Below are 26,317 nucleotides of genomic sequence, written 5' to 3' on the forward strand. Positions count from 1 at the left end.
ATTATTTAATTTATTTCAGAATCCGATATACATCTATCAGAATGGTACGTATTTCTACATGATAATTACCATTAAACGTCTTTTAAAAATATTATAGTTGTTTTCGCTTACGGAATTATTTTCTTGATGTAAGCATAATTCACGAAAATTGTAAAGAGCGTCAGATTTAATGATCATATATGACAATACAGTTAATCTGCAAACTGTCAAACTGATTGTTAATGTTGTTTGTGCAAACGTTGAAATGCTGTATGATATAAAGATAAAGTCCTGTAAATGTTTGTAAAAAAATTGATCATAAACGTCTAATGATATATAAAGTATACGTAGAAAACGTATAATTTCAGGAATCTGGAAAGGAGTTGATGTGCCGTCACTCCGGAAAGTCGTATAAAGGCAGATCTGGGCTTTATCAGCACGAGAAAAGCCATGACGGAAAGGCGCCGTATAGATGCTGTGGAAAGCTTTTCTACAGCAAGTCGAAAGTTCAGAGGCACAGGTTTGCACAATTATTTTCTTACTCAGTATTTCAATAGGCAAAGATGATTTAATCTGGTCAATAGATGTTATTTATACAGTATCTATGAATACATGAGTGTTGTCTTGTGGACGGCACATGGTTAATATAACAGTATCAAAAATGCATTGTTTTAGAAATATTGTAAATAGAATTTAATTCACCAATATCATCTTTAACTGAAACATGTAATCAATAATAATATATGATTCATTTCCTAGACATTTAATTTCAGTTACAAGCATGTTTTTTTGTATCATGATACGAAAACATATCATCAGTAAGAGGTTTCATAAAATATACATGTCGAAGTTAATACAATATAGTTCATAACAATACAATATTATAGTGTTTCAAACAGTTCACATAAACATGACCATACGTTTACATAGAGATGTCAGGAAAATGCTAAGGCCAGAGTATTTTTTATAAATTGTTGTACGGGAGCGCCGCACCTGAATTGGCAAAACTCAAATAAAAAGAAAATTCGTGATTTTTTTGATGTTTTTTTCCGACGCTTAATCCGTTTTTCTCCAGTAAAAAAATCAGATAGTGCTATTGAACGTTATATTAAGGTAGCCATCAATAGTTGGAGGGAACATTTTTTAAATTACAATAAAAAATTTGTTAAGGAAAGTCTGTTTTATTTATATTTTTTCTTCTACGGCACATTTTATGTCTTTTTTAAGGCCTTCGAACCTCTTTTCTTAAAAAGAATCCCGTAAAACAAGTTATTAAAAATCTCTGGCCTAATAGTACGCAAAGTGTGCAGTATTCAAATTACATTTCAGAGATTCACAATGCAAAGACAAACTGTTTTATATATCAGATCTAACACTTATTTAAAAGTAAAGCAAATAATGAAAACTGTAATGGTCAAATCAATTTTCAACATGATACTAGCGTAAAATCCGTCTGAATATTATGTCCAAATTTCCCGTAACTTTTTGAGTCACTTATAACAGCATTAAGCTAAACTAAGCTCGCTACTTTCGATCTGGTATATATGTAATATTTACTTTCTTAAGAATATGTAGACTGTTAATGGCAATAATCTTCATGATCATCATAATAAACAAAGTTTAAGTTATTCAAATCAAGTTGAAGTTTTGTCATTTGGCTAATGGAATAAGATACGCATGTTAAGCTGGAGAGGTTTCGGGAAATTGAGCCCTTGACAAATATTGCTACTCAATGCCCATCTTTGAGGTCGGTAACAGCTTAGATTGGTTACAGCGAGCCTTCTCCCAGCGGACACCAAGTGCACCTTTGTGGAGAGCGTTCCTTTCAGTTGAAATGGTGCCAACTTTCTTACTTCCGCACACCCGTGCACGTTGCGCTGAGTCAAAATGATGGTTCCTGTAAGAAAATTGTTTTACTGTATTTTGAAGGTTATCAGCGAAGACAAATACTTTTGTTCTTAAATTGCAATGCTATGTCCATATTTATGACTTTAACCTAGTTACATTGTTGTTGGTTGGATCGGAAAAATATGGATAAATAGATTCAATACCAAACAGCAACATAAATGGTACATTAACAAGTACCTGACAGATTTAACGAACATAGAATGGAATATTGGTTGAAACGAATATTGCTGAAGGTAATAAAACTAGGTTTTGGTCATTGCTACACGTATGGTTTGAGTCAATGGTTTCGTGTACATATATTGAACGGTTTTAAATTATACCGAAGTACACGTTTAAGGAGTGTAAGCGTCGATATCAATGACGCTGATACCAATGCGTTGGTCATTAAAACGCTCATCACAATGTATATACATGTAACTAATTTCAATAAACATTTGAATTTGTTAATAATTTGAAAGAAAAGCTATATAAATTACCTTGTTATAATGTTTGACGGTAAACTCGTTGATCAATTTAGACAAGAAAATAGTTCAGTAAAGACCGTTTTGAATGACCACTTATGTAATTGCATCTACATATCAGTTGGTTTTAAATTCTTAAAGACTTTACTATACAAGAACATGAACACAAACTAAATGCTAAATAAGAATATGAATCGCAAATGGTGAGTTTATTCCTGTTCAAGTGTCGACAATTAAACTATATATTTTAGGGTAATATTATACAACTACAGGAATATTCAATCAACAACACAAAACTACAAAAACTGTTATAAGACTATTGTTAACCAAAGACTGACTCATTTTCATTAAGATAGTACGATTCCGATTGAAACAGATTGGTTTAAACTATATTCGTATAACGTGTAAAGTAGACCAGATATACTTCACAAGTACACTTGTTATAATTTTTTATATTACCTTCTTATCTGTGTATCCCTTGGTAACCATGCAAGAGCAGGAACGAAACGCTTGTTGTGTTGCCCCAAACTACAAAGAAGAAAGTATAGATGAGAAAAACGGCGTTGAATAAATTAAGAATCAGTTGTGTAACGACATTATCACATCGAAGAGATATTCTGTGATATTCTAGTACTTTTTCGTAGTATTTTGTATTCAGAATAAGTCCTAATGACTTCGTGACAGCAATAGATGCGTTGAAAAAAAACGTTCAGACGATGTACTCATGAATATTTTGTTCAGACTGTGTACTCGGTAAGAAAGGAATCAATAACTTTCTTAAAACACCGAGAAAACAATGGAAACTTGGCACGAATGATACATTTACTAATTAAATCATTTTTTTGTAGAAGATCTCGACTTAAATTTGCATTTAGCGCTGAAATACCCGAATAAAGTACTTGTTCAGACGATGTACATACAAAAATAAAATTTGTATCGAGTTTCAGGCCTAAACCAAGAAGCCCTCGGACGAACGAAAGGCACGTAAGTATATTATATCATTAGGCGGGTACTCTGCGCCTATTCTGCATATCCTGAAATATCAGTAACAATGAGCATACCCCTTATTTCGTGGTCGAATCGACGGTTTTTTCAGCCATGTTGTGCGGACAATGTACTATAGAGATCACGTGATACTCCCCGGTGCCTCCCATCCTACCAACACTTGAAAGATTAAAACTAATTGGTCATTATCAAGATGTGTTTTATTACCCCCAATAAACACCCTTTTTCACTTAATTTATTAGGTTTAGAAATGTTACTATGGAGATCTTTATCACAGCATAAGGAAGACACAGTGACTTTAATCATAAGGATTTGCTACAAAGCTACAGTATAATATTAAGTTCAGCATTATGATAATCTTTACTTCAAAACACTCTTCTTAAAAAGGTGTTCAAGGCCAACATCTAATTCATATTCATTACAGGCTGCTATGCATGACAATTATTAATTTCAGATATTTGCTTTAAGCAATTTATTTTTAATTATATAAGAAACAGTCCTTCTCATAGTTTTCAGTTTTCATCTTCTTTTTGATATTGACATGTTAATATTAAAGGGGCCTCATGTGTTTTTAATATTTACGTTAGTCTTATATTAAAGCTGCAACCTCACAGATTGAACGTTTTGACAACTTTTTTTTAATTTTTGTCTTCGAACAAGCGAATTTTTGCATAAATATCTGCAAACCAGTGATAAAAGACTGCTGACAAAATATCAGATTGCAGCTTTTCATACTTCCGTCCAAAATTGATGTTTTGTGCATTTTTCTTAAACTGTTAGTAGCAGTTTAAGCTGTAAAACATTAAATTTGGAATGGAAATATCAAAATCTGAAATCTAATCTTTTGTCAGCAGGCTTTTACCACATAAGCAGGTATTTACGCAAAGAAATTCTAATACATAAAGTTTAAACAAAAAATAAAAAAGTTGGAAATCAATACATACACAAGTTGACTAACACATATTTTGGATAATAAACCTTAAATTACTTTCCAAAGAATGCATTTAAGGAAAAGTTACTTACTGAAAACAAGACTGTAACAATGCATGTATTTAAAAGTGAAAACGCACATATTAAATGACTGGTGGATTCTTAAAAATAATGAGATTATGTATTTTAAAAATGTAATCCTTTATACTTTTTACTCTTTCTGTTTTTAAAAAGGATGTAACCCTAACCAAATCATTTTATTTTTGGCCCTACTATAACACAATCCAGAATTTAGCCCCACATTCCAGAATGCAGGGCTTAAATATTGTGTTATCATTTTGATCACTGACATGACATCATTGACAAAATAAGGATTAAAAAATCTTTGTTTCCGCCCAACTGACCCTGTTTTTATCCTTCTGATTCTTTTTTGTTTTTGGTGTTTTAATCAATATGTGCTTTTTTAGTAAAGACCTTAATAATACCCTGATATAGGTTAGTTTGCTAAAGAAACGTCATGGTCCTCAAAAAAAACACCAAAAAAACAGTTACTGTATGCCTACCTTTTCTTGATATTTAAATGGAAACTATGAATACTTTTTTTTGGCCTTAGCAACAATTTTTTGTTTGAAGCCAGATGTGCATACTGTGTTTTTTTTACTTAATTACATTGTATTGTCTGTGAATTACCAATATCAAATCCATTGTCCTATTTAACAGGATAATGGTTTTGATATTGGTCCCATGTATTATCATTATTAGAAATGTAGGAATTTTATTCAAGACCATTTGCAGGATGTGTCATGTTTGGTGTCAATATTATGCTTGAATTATCATATTTTATATTTGTCATTGTTAGATATTTAATTTGTATAAGAAAATGAGGAATAATAAAACCTTTAAAGTTTTTTCCTCAGTTGGTAAGAATTACACCTGTTGTTGTTGTTGTTGGGTTAATAAAAGTCTGCTTGCCTATGGCTCCATTATGGCTTGACCCTGTCACACCCCCTAGTGTGACTGAAACATATTTGTGAGGCCAAAGGGGGATCCACCTACATTGAATGTCAGTATTTATTTTAGCTCCACCCCTTTTACTTGACCTGACATCGCCCCTTTCACTGAACCTGACATCTGATTGGCTGAATGAATATGCCTTTTAAAGGTTTCCTTATGACTGACAGCCCCCACCCCCCACAGAGAAAGACTGGTCATTTGAGACAATCACAATCATATTTTGAAAAGGGGGCTATATGCATGACTATGAATTGGCTTGTAATTGATTTAAGATAATGATCATTATCTGCAGTTATGCACTTAAATTCATATAAAAATCATGTTCCTTATACTATGAAAATTTTGGAATAAATATATGACTGTCAATTTAGAATTGGACTTAATTTCCATGTAAATATCCTTAAATTGTATAACATGTCGAAGGCAAAATGTAGATTTTCACAGATTGATACAATTGCTAAAAGGCATGTTCATTTATTCAAGATAATGACATTAATAGAAGGTTTCTACTTTGTGTAAGGTTTTCTGAATTTAAACATTTTTTTGTCTTCAAGTCTCTTAACATTACCAAAATAAAAAGAACTGTCCTCCAGTTTGTATTATGTAGAATAAGATGTAATTTGGAAGTAACTGCAATTTGTTACAAAGATGGTTTAACCAAAACTTAATGAAAATCCCACATTGATTTCGTGCATTTATATATATATATATATATTAATACATATAGCCCGGAATAGTTGTAGCCCGAAATTATAGCTACAGTCAAACCTGGTTGAACGGTCACCTGCTTTAAATGGCCACCTGTATTCTAGTTTTCCCAACCTAATTCTATGGTACAAACAAAATTAAACCTTTGTAATATATGCACGTTACTTCAGAAACAATAGAGTCATTGGACTGTTACATGAATTTCAATAGCTCGAAATTCACCTTTTATTTGTTACCGGCATGGCAAAACTATTTTTTAAAGTTTAAATTGAGACAATAAGGTGGATGATATGTTAAGTTATTGAAAGCTTTGAAGATTTTATACAAATGTTATAAGTTGTCTCAATTTATGATTTCGAAAACCATTGAATTGGCAGGCCTAGCATCATAAGCCACTCACAGACTTTGATGGAATTGGTAAAAGACAAAAAATAAATATTTACTTTCTTAGTGTTGCAATGCAAAACATACTGGGCCTACTTTCTATCGAGTAAAACATTCTTGATATATATAAACTTTTTTTCCATTTACCAAATAATGGAAAATTATTTTAACTTGATTTTGAAAAATTATTTTTTATCCTGACTATATAATTATTTAGTCTTTAAAACAGACTCTCTTCCTTTTAAACTCTAAAATATCTTTAAAAATAAAATAAAATACATTTAAACCCATTAAGATTTAATTAATTATTTAAACAGGCCAGTCTGCACTGCTTTTTCAGTAAGGATTTTAGTCAAAATCATATATGCGTAAGAACAAGACAGTACACCATAGGTAATTATGACCCCCTCCCCTCCCATAATTATGCATATTATGCATATTTGTATACATGTATTAGCTAGACAATATACAATGATAAGTGTATTGTATATATTAGTGAGCAAATAAATGCATTAATAAATAAATAAATCCAGATTTATACCGGTAAATAGATTTATAAATATAAATATTTTAGGAAAGATAAACATTCGATAAAAAATATTATCAAAGCCTTTCTAAATAGCCAAATTGTATTGGCTGGTGGGGTTACTGAAAATTACCGTGCATGGTCCGCTTACAACCAATTAAATATTTTCAATAGCTCTGAGAATGATTCATACAATCTTTGATATGATGTCAGTTTTTTTTACATGGCATGGCTTGACTTGATCAATATAAATTTTATATTATATGACTTGCACCATTCACATGACTTCATATATATAAGTTTTGTGTGATAATAGAGCTTTGATCTAAATTTGTGATTCAAAACTTAAAGATGTATATATATATATATATATATATATATATATATATATATATATATATATATATACTGCTTTGGAATCACACTTTACACACAAGACATGTTAAAATGGATTATTGTACTCACTGTTTTTTAATTTAAGTTTATTCATCAAACTCTGTCACTCTAGCTGTCTCTGTATTATCAGCATCACACATCAACTAAAAAAATAAATAATAAGAATTATAACAAGAAAGGTTCAAGTAGTTAAAAAATATATGGGCTGTCATTGGACATAATATAACAATTTACCATGATTCCATGAAATATTTTTACAAACTAGCAAACCTGAACTCTTTAGTATTTTTTTACATCTTTGTGAGATTTTGCATAAAGCATCTATCTAATTCTTTGTTAATTTACCACATTCAAATTAAAATATATTGATTAACTGTACTTTTATTTATTTTTTAAATATCTTATATGTTGTGCACCAGTCAATTGTAACCACGGCGCCCCCAGCTCCGGGGAATAGCGGGGACTTTGACTTTCGGTCCAGCCAACCCTGGGTCTATTATCCCCCTCCAAATGCCCCAGCACACCAAAGACTCTATATAAGGCCCAATCTCGGCTAAATTTGGCTCAAAGACAAAACCACCGCGGTCACCCGGCCCTGCGTGGCCACATAGGAAGTAAAAACACGGCCCATTTCCCCGACTATTCCTGGTATACCCCCGGACCGGGGGGGGGGGGGGCGTGGTTACAATTGACTGGTGCATTGGTTATAATAACTGAGAGGCCTCAAAGATGCTCACGTGACTGTGACATTTTGACCTTTTAGCATTGAAACTAACTAACTGAAGTACCACATAGTTTACAATTAATTGATTTTTCACATTTTTTTCCATTAAAAAAGATTAAAGATTATAAAAGGTGGGTATACCTAGTATAATTAATTTTTATGTGTGATTGGCTAGTCAATGTTATCACTTAATGTTACCAAGCTAGGTATATATTAAATTAAATAAACAAATGTAAACTTTCATAGCAGTGGATACAACACTGGACTGCAATTTTGGCGACCACAGTTTGAACCCGGTCTCTGTTATTTTTTCTTTACATTTTGATATTTTTTTTAACAATTATGATATCAAAAGGATAAACATTTTATTGAATAATTGTCCTGTATACTGGGTCTGACCCTACTGTTTGTATAGTCCATTGTTTAAAGAAAATAGATTAAAAAAGAGAAAAAAATAATTGTAAAGTGTGTGTTTAAGGTAGCACTACCCTAAGGAAAACCTCCACTTGAAATGCTTCATTTTAATACTTTATCCTTTATTGTTAAGCACATACCTACACATTTTTTGTGGGTTCATGTGAACAATTCAACTTCAAAGCAACCCAGAAGCATCTTCTTATTTTCCATTTCATTAGCTTACATTTTTCAACAGTAGTTTTATTAAAAAATAGTTATTTTCTTATACCGAAGGTAAAACATACTGTTTTTTTTTGCATAATGTTCTAAAAAGGTTAAAGATATTTCATATTGATAAGGAACAGGTCATGAGTATTTTTTGAACTTGTTGATTTCGCTGTAAAATGACATTCACAAGGACCCATTTTTTATGCTGTCAAAACATTGTGTTAAAATTTTAATTACTATTTAAGTACGGTTTGATTATATTTGTTGATTTGACAGTAAAATTCTTCTAAATTTTAAAACCAGGAAATGATACACATAATAATAAGAAATTATCAAGCTGATCATAGTTTGAAATGATGCCCATAAGGGGTATTCTACCTTTAAATATACATGCAGTTTAAAAAACCTTAAAAGCTTAGTAAAGATATTACTTAAACGTTGTTCCTCTATGCTGTTATTACATATGCCTAACAAAAAATAAAACAGCTTTCCTTGTTTTAGGTGTGGGGGATAGCAGAGACTTTGTCTGAAATAGCTCATTTTGAACTAGTTTAATACTCTTTAGTCAACTATATTAAATTATTAAATAAGTAAATTCTTACACAATTTTAGTGGGAAATGCGCCATCTCTATCCCCCCTTGCTACAATAATGCACCAGTCAATTGTAACCATGCCCCCACTCAAGGTCCGGGGAATAGCCGGGACTTTTACTTTCGGTCCAGCCAACCCAGCTAAATCTTCGCCCTGCGGGCACGGACTGTTCAATGGTCAAATCCCCACCAAATGCTCCCGCACCCCAGGGAGCCTAGGTTAGGCAAATTCCCTGCTATATTTTGCCGAAGACAAAAACATATTCACCCGGCACTGCGGGGCCACCTGAAAGGTTAAAACACGGCCCATTTCCACAGCTCTCCCCGAATCAGGGGGGGGGGGTAGTCCAAAGAATTGTACGTTTACGGATTTTTTTACGTTTTTTGATATGGCAAATCCTTCACGTACAAATTGTTTAGTATCAAAAGTGGGTAGTTATTCCGATTGGGATTCCGGGTTAAAGCATTTAACATCTCAAAAATATCATAAAACAAGAAATATTACCAGATTATGTTATTTTATATCAGTTACATACATAAAAATGTCATATCCTACGAATAATTATGGGTTTGACATGTTTTTTTCATTTCTTGCTGTCAAAACATTGCAAATATACATGAAGGGCACCTGCAAGGCTTCAGGGCACAATTTTTAAACAATCGGAACATTTCGGCCATGGCTGAGTTGTTACGATTGTATTTACCAGGTCTATCTAGAAGCTCGTCAGTGGTGGCCGAGTTATTGCGATTGGGTCGAGTTGTTCCGCTTGGCATAATTGTTGTCTGCGTCAGTCAACTTTCTTTTTATTGGAAAGGTAAATAATGTGTTTTAATGCAAAATAACTTTTCACTTACATTGTAAAATATGAATATAAACCTTTATGATCAATTGTAACCATAAAATACTTCACTTAATACAATTTCAATATATCAACACCCCCAATTTTTGCACAAAAACCCGTTTAGACGTTACAGTAAGGTTTGGAAGAATCCTGTATTACACGTCTTTAATTTTAGACTGGGGGGGGGGGGTAGTTACAATAATGAGCGATTAGGGATACTTTTTTATTATTTTGACATTTCATGTGTATCCCTGTAACTGCCATAGTCTAAAAATCGTCAAAAGACTCATTGACGGTCATTTAGGTGGACTAGGGGGGGGGGGGAGGGGCGTTGTTACAATTGACTGGTGCAACCACTGGGACACCATTTTTTATTATTTTGATATTTCTTAAAATACTCGTTGACGGCTATTTAAGCAGAGTATCCCCACTCCCTGTCGAAGTGTGGATAAGAAGAGGCCAGTTTCAAGTGAACGTTCTTTACGAGATGTCCTACTTATTGACTGTCTAGATATATTCAAAAATCAAGACAAAAAATTAAATGGAAAAAATAAATGACTTACCAATGGGTGTTTGAGATATCAATTTGGCACCACTTTAGTGCCATTCATCGCTCTTCAAAGCTCCATAAAACAAAATCATTCGTCTAACACATCCCCGACATCTTAACGCAGATGGTATTGATTACTGTGACATGTATGTGTTAAACCGGTTTGAAGGTACATTCACTCGAGTAATAAAGATGCACTCTTAAGTACTCCCAGATAAGGTTTACCACAATTAATAATATTGTTTCAATATTCCTAAAAGGATGAATAAATGTCGAAAAAAAGAGGTTCTTATGAAGGATATCGAGTTAGATTTGAAAGAAATGAGCATTACACACGGTATTTCTACCTTATGAGACTATAGTAGACCACAATAAATCTTTTAGCATTTACCAATCATATATTTTGCGCTTTCTGCTATTAAAAACACGGTTACCATCTTGTTATCAGTAATAAATATTTTCAATAAATGCATTATTTAGTATGTAGTTAAAGGTTTATCAGTCCCAATTGATGTTTGTTATGATTTTGAATAACAGTGTCACTAAACAAAAAATAATTCAACAAATTTTCGCAATTTCACAACCTAAAAGGTTGTCTTGTTTTTTCCAGTTCTTCTGGATTACCCTGTATCCCTTACCTCAAAACGAAAAGTTAACTTGGACGACATCGGTACGTTGTGGTTGGGGGGGGGGGTCACCCCCCCCCCTTCTGGCCACTAGTGCAATTGCAAAATTAATTTTGATGCGTGAGGGATATACTTAAGCGACGATGTTAACCATTGCTTCAATATTTATGCATGCATATGTACTTGTTGGCATTTTAGGTGCATGTTCTACCTCAAAAAGGCTAAACCAGGTATGAGTTTATTGTATAAGTTATAGCTCGTAGTATGTAAAATGTGGTTCTTTAGCAGATTTGTTTTACATACGAAATAAAGGTGTTGCTTCCAAGGCATGCATGATCAAAATATCCATAAATTCTGTATGAGTCCCTTTTGCTGAGTGGTTATGCTATTTATTTGTCCTTGACATAACAAGCGTAGGTTCACCCCTGATTAAAACAAGACTTTATTTTCATACTTTCATTGTATTTTGTTCTGCAATTTCAGTATCAAAGAGTTAACTAATTATTTCAGACACATTACCTGGAAAATGATTATTTGGTGCCAATGAGGTACGAGTCCCTTTAAGAATGACAAAGTGTTTTTACAATCAGCTAGATAACAAGGTCAATTTTTTCCACATATACAACATTTACAAGTAATCATCATATGTGAATTTTTGCTTCACTGCTATCTTGTAGGATGACTGGCTTATATATTACTACCGGGTATGTAGTAAAGTGACACCATGGCATTAATTACCAATAGCGTTTATTTTGTAATGCGAAATTCACCAGCCTTATATTTTTGTACAGTTCGATATTTTTTTCTAAAACATATACTAGTATTACTGTTTGAGGAAGGCATTTCATGGGCACATGATGCATGTTAACATTCTAAAATGCCGTCCAGCATTTTTAATGGTGTTTAGCTTGAACCAGCTCAAAACCAAATAATAGGGAATAGGGGTTGGAAAGTCTTTGGTTTAGGAGTTAAAAAATCTTTAATATGGTTATTAAAATAATTCAAGTAGGGGTTGAAAAGTCTTTGATATAGGAGTTAAAACGTCCAAACAGGTAGGGGTTGAAAAGTCTTTGAAATAGGGGTTTAAAAGTCTAAGGGTTGAAAACGGAAAAGTGTTCTTTTTTAGAAGGGTTGAAAAGCCTCTTGGGGTTGAAAGGTCTTGCCCCCCTGCAGAACAGTGTGTATGAAATAAACTATTATCTTAGGTAAAACATTTCATATGGATTTCCATCAATTAATTACATCTTCATTAAAAATCAAGAAAATGGTACATTTTTTTGCGTAAAGGTACTGGCAACCGAAATAACATTTTTAAGCGTAAAACTGAGTATAGCTTTGGTCCCAAAATGAATAAGTTCTTAGTCGTTTGTAACCACAACTTAATCGATTAAAAATGGCGTCTGAGGAGATGAAACTAGTGTAAAGATATTTAAAAATTGGAATTTGTGTCACTGGTTGAGTAAGAATACTTCAGGTAATTTTTGATATGATTAATTGCATTCAAATTCATTAAAAGATGCTTAAATCTTATCGCTAAGATATCGGCACAGAAGTATTAGCTTGTAATTGGATGGATACAATGTCAGGACACAGGTAAACAATAAAACAAACTTCAAATATATTCCTAAATAAATAAATAGGTATTCTTTTAAGAGATTTAGGAAAGTTGACATATTTTTCCATTAAAATTTATTGCCAGAACCTCCAATTGGATTAAGCCCATTGCCAATGTTACCAATTGGAAGATTCCAATGGGACAATGTTCCAATTGGAGTTTTCCAATTTCCTGACTTTTCCCATATTGAATTGTGGGAAATATCCAATTGGAAAAATTGGTCGACGGGATTTTTTTTTACAAAAAATGATAAAAAGTTCTATAAACGCACTTTTTCTAGATAACATTTTAACCATTAATGATAATGATTGTTATTTATCACTAATTCCTTTTTTGAAAATGTGGGAGAATTTTCCAACAAAAAATGTTGGGCTGATTTTCCAATTGGAAAAAACCATTTTCCAATGGGAAGGCCTTTTTCCAATGGGAATCCCATTGGAAAAAAATACTTTAAATGCAGAAAAAACATATTTCTAAATTAAATTTCAGGAAACAAAAAATATCTCTTATTAGTATTACCTAACACATTTTAAAAATACAAAAATAAAAAACTTTGGGTGAAAAACAAAGAAAATAAGTTTGCAAAAATTCTGGATTTGCAAACTTAATCCGGATTCTGTTTTAATCGAAACACAGCTACTAATTTCATCTTTGATGTATACTGTTAATTTTGACATCATCATTTTGCTTTTTTTGTAAAGTAGCAGTTTCTTTAACATGGTAGTAAGCACATTCCATATTTATCGAAAACACACTTTTGTTTGCTTGTTTTCGTTTACAGATTTTTTTTATATTATTATATCTAAAAATGTTTCAATATTATCGAAACAATCCAATATGATTTAAGACTTTTTCCAAATAATCGAATAAATTGTGTAAGCACACAAACATTTAACTCTCCATCTAATTGAAACTTATTAAAGAAAAGTACAAAACAACTACTGCCAATGGCTCCAAGCTATACAATATAAAGCATATAAGAAGGAGCTACGCAATAATGAAAAAAGTACTGTCAAAATTGGCACATATATATCCGTTAAAAATCCATGGCAATAAAATACTGACATGCCAGAAAATTACATGTTTACAACTTGTTGTTGAAATTAGAGCATCTTGATTGCTGTATTTGATCGTCGTTCTGAATAACTGACATTTGTATCAAATTTCGACGGCTTCAGTCTGAATGGAAATTCCCCAGATTGATAAGATTATACTTGTTTTCGTGTTGACGGCGCTATCTGTTATAAACACAATGCTGTAAAATGACAGAAACCATTAAGTTAAATTTTCATTAGTGGGTGCGCTATTAATTTCGTTTTATGGCGCTCCAATCTCATTTGTGTGTAATCTTTTCCCTTTCCTTGTTAAACGATGCCGTAGGCTGGATTTAAGACAAGTTCTGATAAAATTATTAAAAAGTTACAAAACATAAGATTGTTCGCAAGGGGTTTTGTTCGTTTTATTGTTGATTTTAGCGAGGCTGCTTGAAAAATATTTGGTATCGTTTTACATTATATTATATTATTACATTTTATTTTCCTTTTGTGTCCTTAACCTTATATTGTGTATACTGATTAAACAATTATCACATTTGTTTAGACCTGACGGTTTACGTTTGAACCTGTATTAAGCGACTTTGCTGTCTATGATGATTGCATCGTACCTTTAGGAACAAAACAGAACATCGTACCTTTAGGGAGTTAGCACTTTTGATCTCGTCTCGGTCCTGAACAATTTACCGTCTTTGAAATATAGAGAAACAGACATGTTAACACTTTAACTTTGAACTTCTAAAATATATGTATTTCCTTAAATTATTAACTCTTTCTCTTGATTAAACACAAGAAACTCAAAGGCTGATATTCATTGTCTACTGTCACTGTTTATAACGCAAATGTTTACGTATATAGTCTTATCTCTGCAAGATATCATTGAAAACTTAATTAAATTGTTCACATATTTTATAAATGATATGTAAACATTAAAATACAATAATGCAATAAACACAACTACAGATACAAGCCGTATATAGTCTTATCTCTGCAAGATATCATTGAAAACTTAATTAGATTGTTCACATATTTTATGAATGATATGTAAACATTCAAATACAATAATGCAACAAACACAACTACAGATACAAGCCTTTAAGTTAGCTTCGGTAATGTTTTAACTGTTCCTGACTCATTTAACTACCCATTTTATTTCAATTTGTATTTTCAACTTTTGCAAGCTGTACCAGTATGTGTTATAACGTGATACATGTTATGTCTGACGTGTATATTGTCTTCCAAAACTTGTCTCCCCAAATCTTCATTTATGTAACATACCTCTTGACATTTTTTGCTTCCATTTAACTACTTCTATTTATCCAATATAAGTCTAATAACGCTTTGTAAACCATACTAAAAACAATATTATTTATTCTGAAATGATTTTTTTATGAACAACAACACATGGATATTACATAAAAACAGAAACACAAAATACGTTCATCATTTAAAATGACGATACTTGTATCATTGCAGTTTGAAAATGATGTTTGATGACTCAAAGTGACGACGATTAACTTTGATATGGTATCTCTCACATGTTTTGCCAATTGATATACTTTAACTTAACGATGTCTAAATGCATATATAATCTAACGAGTTTGTATGGCTTTTTATAAATTGTGCAATGCCTAGATGATGATGTATTTGTACTGGAATACTCCTCTCAAGCACTATTTATTTCTACGTCAACTACTTATAGTATATTTGTCTCTAAAACACAACCTTTAGGAGCCATTTAAGGTTTATATCAATAACATCTCCACAAGTCGATGTGTTAAGTATACATATGCACCGGGTAGATGTCGTTTGAACATCTTCTGTCTAACAATACAGTTTCTATATCCATAAGGGGAAGAAAAAAAGTGATTAATGGCGAGATGCCAGCTGCCCTAAAACAAACGAACCCTCCGAACCAGCAATAATTACCGAAACAACCGTCATGATTCTAGTTTAAGATTACAACAATTGTTTATGACCTCTATGTAGTTGCCTGTTTAAATATTCGACATGTAAGATACCTTATAAACTGCTTGCTCGTGTCATTTTCATTGGGTAGCAAATCGTTCGCAGAGATAAGCCCGCTTCAGAGGCAATAGTAAGATTACCATGTATTATATAAAGTACATCTAGCTTAAGACACATATCAGACAATTAAAAGTGATGTTTAGTGAAAGCTGAATGTCAATGACGCTCCTTGTATGAAACTCTAACCCCTTTTACGAACAAAAGCGAACCCATTAAAACGTGATCACTGAAATAAGTAAACTTTTACCATGAAGAGCCATCAACAAAATATCCACTTGTTGTTATAAAACCTTTGTTTCACATAATTTTTTGTAAATGTAACAATTTTTCCCATAGTAAGGAATAGGACATTAAATCGACTGTAAAGGGAAGAACTGTATTAAATATATGTTCCGTGATTACGAACTGTACTCATCCTAAAGCACACCATAATAAAACAGACGACCAGTAAATGTCATGGAACTTATTGTCAAGCTCAAACATTGTTTATTATTTCATTTTATGGTAGCTGTTTTATTATTTCCGTCTGCGTGGTGGTGGCTGGCATTATATTAAACAACTTTCGAAAGGTTTTGATTCCAAATGTGTAATTTCATTTAATTTATTATTTCAACGTTGGCACTCAACAATGTGTTAGGCCCGATTACCAGCGATATGTTCTGGTGACACCTCGGGTCCAATTTCACGAACATTAAACAATATGTCAGCATACGTTGAAATACGATACGAAATTTCGGTATCAAAGAGTAAAATAATTATAATATTAGTTTTTTTCGGATGCATTAATGTGAAGAAAATGAATGCACTAGGTCCCAAGAGCATTAATGTATGATGAAACATAAGTAAAATACAACAAAAATAATCGTGGTCGCTGTTCGGGACTATTATGAGAACAACACAGTGCACAGTAACTCTAAGAGGGTTTTATATCATATATGAACACTAATCACAATGTTTAAATTGAAACGAAACTTGTCAACATTTAAATGTTTATTCATATTTTTTTTTCAAAAACTGGTGTGTGTTGTTTGAAGATGCTTTAAAACAAAAATATCTTTTTTTGTCGGCACCTTTTTGGTATTGGTCAGTTTGGACGATTATAAGGTGCATAATTAAACCCTGTTATCTATTTTTAAATTTAATGAACTCGCAAATGTTGGGTATGACCCTTTTGCATGGAAGCTCTGGAGCCAGGAATTATGCCACAGGTCACTCTTACCGTTCTGTCTGTTAGAAAATAGGGCATTTAAAGTAACTTATGGAAAGCATTTGAACTGTCCATAATATCATAGTGGAAAAAGATAAATGGTATATTTTCGTTCCAGCGGGTAGCAAAATTTAATACAAACAAAAGTGCCCAGCAGCAAAAACACGTACTACGTTGTTGTTTTTCAAATAAATAGTGTAAAATGAGTTCTGCATGCTATGATTTGCCATGTGTTATATATTTCATAATAATTCAACACAGTATTTCGCTGAACCTATAATATTTTTTTTTATTTCATCTCGCCCGTAATAAATCACATTAAATATATACAGAAGTCCGAAATGCAGTATATCTTTCACATATGATAATATGAGGTGAAATGGCTTTCAGGCTCGTCTGGATAAGGTGTTTAGCCTGTTAATGTTCCCCTCTTATACAATCGTAACCAAGTTTTGAAACAATGTATTGTAGACATAATGCACTTTTAGTAGAATATCATAGTGAATAATTCACTTGTTTCGTTATTTCACCTGAATCCTCAAAGTTTTAGCATTTCTTTTCAAGAATATCAAATGTTAAAACTAAATTGAACGTACCTGTAATCAATATGGGGAAAAGTGTGAGAATAAATACCTTTCTCCAATATATCTGCCATTGATTACCTATTTGATTGCATTTTTTTCCAAATACTGTATATTTGCAATAAGCCAATAATGTTGCTTGTACGTTGTTTTTTGTATGTACTTCTCGATTATATTTAATGGTTCCATAAATAACAAGACAATGTTAGACATTTACTATATTAGTCAAACATAGAAGCAATACACCGCCGGGTAGGACGAAGACAACTACGAATTTCCAAATATAACATATTATTTCTGAAGGCAACATTTGTTAATAGAAAACAGATGCTTGATTATGTGTCACCCTCAACCTAAACGCGACATAAGCTATGGGAAATGTGTTCAAATAATCTAATTAACCGAATGAAAGGGTACTTTTGGATCCGTGCTGCAGGATACACGAAAAAGACTGTTTACACTCAAAAGCCTTTTAAATTGTGTGATTTGACTGCATACCAGAAAAGATGTATGTCAGGGTATGTAGAATTTCGTACATCCGTGCTACAAGGCTTTTACTCGATGGGTGCCCGATATGAATGAAGTTATTGTAACGCGACTTATTTCTTCAATTTAACGAACTTCAACATGTATATCAGTACTCATGGTAAATATGTGTTATTATAAGTTGCATGTTGGTAATATAAAATACACATCGTTGACTTCTTCATAGAGCCTATCTAGACTAGGAAGTAATGACTTTACTAAAACTGTTTTTTATCATTTGCGTAAGAAAGAAAAGTATTTTGCAGGATCTTTGTAAGTATCTATATGTTCATTTCTGTTTTATTTGTTAATACGTTGTTAGAAGAGGAATTCGATAAAGGATCAAAGATAGCGATATAAAGAATAAGTGTTTCGGTGTAAGATCGCTAGAAATGGAAAGAACATTCAAAGTAAGTATTTAAATCGTTGCTACGCCATTCGTAAAAACAGCTTTTAGTACTAATTCGATGAATATTTAGTGCTATATTAAAACGAAAACCAAAACGATGTCATCGATGTGAATATGTATGTTTGTGATATTGGACACAATAATTAAAGTGTTAGATGATTGAGCGAAGTGAATTGTTCACAAACTTAATGATATTGTCTGAACATGTAAAAAGTTAATTTTACCCGCATTCATTTGACAATTCTACACCGATTCTGTATACGTCATGAACTGAGGCGCTGACGCTCCTACTAGGTCTGAAAGTTAACAAGCGAATGCAAACACTATTATTATTTTGATATTGAATTAGAAGATACTAACGGTTTTATTCACCCCATGGTAAGAAATCATTCCCTAGCTTTCGAATCATAAATAAATAAAGAGATAAATATCGGTATTTACATCTGCAATTTCAAACGTGAGATTGCCTATTGTACTAAACCAGACCAAGCTGTGAACCGGATAACATAGGTTAAATCTAATGATTTCATTTCTACATCGGCATACATTATGTTTTATTTTTTATGTATGACTAGATAAACTAAATAAGTACCAATAATCATACACTCCAGTACATTTGACATTTAAAAATGACTCGGACCGGCTGTTAGTATCATCGGCGTATTGTTGGTGACAATTGCTGAATAAGTTCAGCTTAATTGGTCAAACTTTTTTCTAAAGGAATTATACTTATACTGCTTGCTTTACTTAACAATTCACATTTCTGTGTCTAAAACTGAGCCTCGAGACGGAAGTTGACTATGGGGTCTATGTTTGTAATACTATTTGAGTATGCATGTATATGTCCTCTTGTATGTTGTAATGACTCGCTGAGTTTTCTAATGTGTAGTTTAAAGTAGAGCTAGTCCTTGTAGATTTCGTTGTACTGTGTCATGTGTATTGTGCATCGAAATTAATTTTTAATATTTCGTAAATAAGGTATGGACGTTAACATATTTTCATTTACAACAATATGCATGCTTCTGGTTTTGTTATTATAATCTCAACAGAAACGGTTACTTGTCATAGTATTACTAAGATATGAAATCTTGTAATATAATTATACAATGGAAACCAAAACTAACAAAGACAGTTTTTAGCGTCACACAAACACTGAATAAGAGACATAGAACCAACAATCAACACAGACGGACCACATATGCATTGAAATATATGTCAAGGAAAAAGGTAATGGTCAACAACATTTTATAACTTATGTTAGTTTGTAAGAGTGAGGTTTGTGCATTTAAACTGGTTGAAACCCAAAGTAAATTTACATTTTACTGACCGTTCCAAGGCGGTACCTAACAATCTTTGATAAACACACCTAGTGTTTAATATATAGTATATATGCACTGTGCTGTTTGTAGAGTTTTGTGCTGTTATACCATGTTTCTTGTTTGTGATTTTTATTTTAATGTTCTATGTCTTTGGCGTTTACCCAGTGCCATTAAATCGGGTTTCTGTTTGAACCTTTTGCTGCTGAGCTTGTTTCTGTATTTTTTAGAATAAATAATAATACGACAAATATTTTTTAAACACCACCAGATACATACTGCTTTAGCACAAATAACTATTTTGTCAGGGAGCTTTTTATTGGAGAAACGATTAATATACAACTGTCTTAGGTTTGTGATTGGAACCAGAGTGACTGGTTAATGTTCCAAAACACATTGTTGTAGACCATCATAATTGCCCTGTTCTTAAACGACCAGATCATTGACTTTTTTGCGTGCATTGCAATTAAACAGTAATCTGTTGCCAGATCGTTTACCTTGTAATGCGTGTGCTCCGCCAAAGGGCATGCTATAGTATTTGAATCAAACGCTAATCGCTCAATAAAAGATCATGTTTACGTAAAGAACAAGTGATCTGAATTTGACACAAACAATTTGCATTAAACGTAAAAGAATGGCACTTTAAATGCAAAACGACCGACATTGCATTGCGACGACTGTGGACATTCGGATATAAAAATAAATAACTATGAAAAAGCTCAAATCTAAAACCCAAGAACAGACTATATTGTTATTCCAGATGTAAAAAAATGCATTTTTTTACATATCAATCCAATGGAAGACGAAGTCAGGCAGCCAAGGACATAGAATCACACCTTCCAAACATAGCGTGTTATTTGCGATGGTAACGTATTGCTTCATTATTCAAATTCATTTGCATTTTCGCGATTCATTTACTAACGCTAGGATTTCATTCCAAGATTTAATAAACGTTCAATTCTGTTAAGACATTGATCTCCTACATAATAAAGGCCACCGACCGTTTAGATAAGAGACCAGAGTCTACCATGTTGCCGAAATCCAATATGCGTTCAATGTGTTCACATGCTGAACAAAGAGTCCTTAATGTTATCATTAATTTATATAAATTGGATTCATCGAAATTCATAGAAATATTGTGATGGAAATATATTTGATGATCACGGTAAGGAGGATTTGACTTAGAACTGCATGTCACAACTTTTGGTTACAAATGTCACACTTCCAGCGAAATATGTAATCTTATTAAATTGTTTTGCCCTAATTATAATGATGGTTTAATAGCACTTGGCGGTTTTTCGTATTTATTTTAAACAAAACAAGGATAAAGCAGCATTTCTTTAAAATCGACGTTTTAATAGCCGAAATATTTGTTTTCGTTGAGATTGAATTGAAATTAACTTGTTGAAAAAATTAATACACTATGGATGCTCTTTTTAAAAGCAATGCTTTCGAGTATACTCTTTGACGATGGCCATTTGACTTCTGGGTTTTTTGCAATATCAGGGTGAGGAAAAACGTGACTTAAATGTGATCTCACATGGGTAGAAGTCAGTAAATCATATACATTTGTTAGACGAAAGATTTGTTCAGTTGCTTTTATAAATTTAAAAAGCTGATCGGCTCATCTAACTTGTTAAGACATTTTGCCTACATTTATAACCGTACTTTATGTAACTCCAATCATTAAACGCCAAATAGAAGTCATGTATTCTCTCAATGAATCGAGTTTCTAAAAACAATTGCCGTATACTCCCACATGCATATTGATTTCAACTGATAGACTGTGACTGTCTTTTAAGTAGGCTGCAATTTGGAAACTATCCAAAAATATATATACCTAGAAGTGAGCACGTATCGTTGCAGGGATATATCTGATCGCAATATAGGGGATTACCCCGAGTGCAATTTGTCTGGGCATGCTAGTAATGCCTCACAGAGAATTGACAGGAATTCTAGACAAACAATTCATTGGTGCATTACAAGTAGTGTTTTAATGTTTATCAGTTAAGCTATGGGATTTGAACAGAAACTTGATCGATGTTAAAAAATCACACTTGAGATGTAATTTACGGGATGCGTCATTATGAACCTAGTTTCTGAGTTTATCGGTAGCCATAACTCGTATTGAGGATCATTTAGAGTTGTCTAACTGTGTAATGACAGTTACCAACTTTGTGAGGTATCAAGTTGATTGTATATATTGGGTTAAACCGAGAGATGATCAAAAGTCTTAAATAGCCAAACAACTTGAATACATCTGTCAAAGATAGTGAGGGGTACACTTTTTATTATGCGTATCTTCCGGGACCATATTTCAAAATATAGCCATGTATAGAGTTGTCTACTTCCAATGTGTGGTAGCCCTGACCAACTGTAGGAAGTATCAAATAATTTGAATGATCGACTTTTGAGATGTTATCCAACGATCAAGCATGCCAAAAAAATTGATCTGTACTTTCTTAGTGAATCGAGGGCCATTCTCTGTACTGAGGAACATAAAGAGCTGTCTAGCCAAATTGTTTGGTGGACAGTCTTCGAGATATGAGCTAAGATTCCAACTTACTGGAAAATTTTAGCCGGCCACAGAGACCGATGAGGGCCTCCTCATTCTTTAAAAGTTGAGTTACAATTCAAAAATGTTTTGTTATTGATAAAATCAATACCGCAGCTTAAAGCATTAAAACATTTAGAAGAGTACAAGCAACCAGTATAATTAGTAGGAGTTTCATTACAAATGTTCATTTCTTGTCTTAAAGACTGTCATGTGAAATAAATTGTGGCCTAAATGAAGGGTCATGCTTTCGTGTGATAGTATATGCTGGAAATATCTTGTATTTTGGCCTAACGGATTGACTTAATGTTTACTAGTATATTATGTGAGTATTTCACTTTCTCAGAATAAATTATTTGCAAGCGTATTGAAAAAGCCGATTCCAAATTGTGATTTAAGTCCGCAAAAAACAAATTTTCTTGTTCCTTACAATTAAGGAACAATAACAACTCAAGATGAACTCATAATACCACTAAAGCTCTTATTTCAAATTGGTTGTTTTGATTACAAATTGAATTCAGGTCTTAAGAAAATAAGTTGTTGTTTTTTCTGAAGATTCGGGAACAACAAGAAACCATGATGAAGTTATAAAACCACTGAAGCTATTATTTCAATTGATTACGCAGTGTATCAGATGTTCCCCATATATTCACTTAAACGAAACGAGAAAAATGAAGCCGTTTATTATGTCTGCGGATCAAGCCGAAGTGTACGGGATTTAAAGAAAAAGCAAGGTTCGTTCCTATCTAAACAATTAATGAATAAGTTATAAAGATAATAAAATGAAACATACAATACTTTAGAGATTCAGCTTAAGTTACCCCTTGTAAAATAAATAGTTCGCTCTCTTAATGCAGCCATCTCTGATCTGCCCATTGTTTATTTATATATACGAACACAGAAAAAATAGCAAAATTGATAGGGTCTCTTTGAAACCTCTAATTAAAACCTCTCTCAACCTGATAGTAAAACATGTACAAAAGATAATTGCTATGTTCTAAAAAAGGTTCAAACAACTCTAAACAATAACAATATGCATTTAAATGAGGACAAATTTTGTTACAATGTTGTAAAATCAGTTAGGACAAAATACAAGATATGTTCAGCATATCATATCACACGAAACGAAGACTCTTCAATTAGGCCACAATTGATTTCACATGACAGATATCAAGACAAGAAATGGGCATTTGTGATGAAACTCCTACTAATTATTATAGTTATTTGTACCATGGTAAATAATTAAATGCCCTTAAGCTGTGGTATTGATTTTATCTAGGACAAAACATTTTCGAAATGTTTGGAATACATTTTAACTCAATTTTTTTAAGAATGAGAGGTTTTTTTCTACTCGGCGTCTGCATCGGTCTCTGTGGCCGGCTAAAGTTTTCCAGCAGATTGGAATCTTAACTCATACCTCGTAAATGTCAACCAAGCAATTTGGTTGGACAACTCTATATGTCCCTCAGTACAAGGAATGGCTTCGATTCACTGAGAATGTTAGAAAGTGGTTTTTTTTGCATGTTTAAACGTTCGATCACATCTCAAAGGCCGATCATTCAAATTGTTTGATACTACCCACAGTCGGTCAGGGCTATCCCACAATGAAGGTAGACGACTCTATACATGACCATATTTCCAAATATGGTCCGGAACAATACACATAATACAAGTTGTACCCCTACTTATCCTCGAAAGGTTGGTTAAAGTTGTTAGACTATTTGAGACTTTTGATAATATCTCCGTTTAACCCAATTTATCCAATCACATAGATACTGCACACAGTTGGTATTTGCCATAACACAGGAAGACAAATCTATACGATCCTTAATACGAATTATAGCTCCTGATATACTCAGGTTCTTAAAGTTTGTTCTTAATAACGCATCCCGTAAATAACATCTCAAACGTGATATTAGCATCAATCCGGTTTCTGTTTAAATCCCATGGATTAACTGAAAAACATTAAAACACCTTAAAGAAAGCTGTTGTGACTGTGTAAAAATGCGCCCATATAAGGACAAGACTCGTTGAATGGACCTGCAATGGCAATTAACACAAAAATCAACTCAAAATGTTCACTTTTCCTTCAATATGGTAACATGGGTTACAGGCAAATATTCCAAGCACAGTATTTACATTGAACAAATTCACATCCGAAAATCAAGTTTTCATGCCGACATTTGGTCCGAGTGATGCGCTTACAATAATAAAACCAAATACAGTAGTGTTTTTCAATGTTTTCAAAATGTGTTTTCTCTGGGTCAAATATCGTCTTACGCGATAACATTGGTTACAGCAGGTTACATGTGTTAAACAAGTTCTCAAAAAACGGAATTTTAAGGTCAACATCTAAACAGAGTTCTGCATTTTCAGTAGTCACAATGAGTTGGAAGAGTGTTTTTCAAAAGTTAAACAAGTATTTATCCCTATGGCATATAACGGGTTACGCAGTCCACATTGGTTACATCGGGTTACATCGAAACTTAATAATCGAGTTTTCAGGTCGACATCTGATGAGATTCATATGGTCACAATATTTACTTTGAGTTACTAGAGTGTGTTTAAATTTTTGAAAATCGGCACTTTCACAGCGCGGTCATCCCCACACTGACATAAATACAACAAAATGTGCCATAGTATGTATGCACGGCAGATACAACAAGCTGATATTATAGCTTCAGAATAGTTATAAGTAACTTAAATAAACCATTAAAGAAGAAACCTTATTACAGACGTTTTTTCTTTACGAAATTGACGCCACGTGAAATTGGAGTGCTAATTCTGCAAAAATAGTTCCTGGAGACAATAAGACATTGGCATTAATAGGTTTTAAGCGTAAAGCTACATTATGTCGCTTCTGAAACTATAACATTTGATCATCACGTGATAACTACATTTGATATTTTACTCGAACATTCAATTATTGTCTATTTCAATGAGTGTTTCATTAGTTGTAAGTCATTTATAAAAAGAAAAGAGAAAACAGCAATTGTCTGGTGATACTTAATTATATATTAAAGATATCAGACGACATGAGTGATAAACACTCTCAAACCTACGTAATCACGCACGTAGTATCAATTTACGAAGATATATAATTTTGCTTCAATTAATCTTACCCGTCTGGTGGAGAAATGTATTTAGCATTCTGATTAATCCAAAGTAAAGTATAATATTTAGAAAGAAAAATACAATTTAAAATGTCGAGGGTACAATGACGCCTTTCCAATAATCATGATGTAACCGTTGTGCAATACCCACAGTTTTATCTTTTCGACGTTGTCTGAAACAAACTTCATTATCGTTTCAAATAATTGAGCAAAGGTGAACGACAAATACAGTTGTTCTTGTTCGTTTTAAAAATATATGAACACTTCATGGTCCTGGTTCCAATCATATGACCATGAAAATACTGCTGAACACGGTAAGAGGGTTTTAGTATACATTGTGCTTAAGTTGACAGTTTATAAAATTAATTCTTCAAGATAAACAATCTACCAACACGGTTCGTATTTAACGTTACATGTACTCGTGAACAGGGAATCATTTCCTGAATTTACAAGTGTATCTTTTTCTTTTGATCGTTTTTATTCAATTAGAGGAAAAATGTATCGATTATTTTTATATTTTAAAACGTGAACGTTGTTCACTATTTGGTAAAATATTTCAGATATTCATACAGAAGCATATAGTTTCACTATTTCACAGTAAATGTTCTTACTTTGTCTGCCAACAGAAATTTCTAGATATCTTAACAGA

The sequence above is a fragment of the Mya arenaria genome, chromosome 6 (genome assembly GCF_026914265.1).
Source record: "Mya arenaria isolate MELC-2E11 chromosome 6, ASM2691426v1".
Lineage (NCBI taxonomy): Eukaryota > Metazoa > Mollusca > Bivalvia > Myida > Myidae > Mya > Mya arenaria.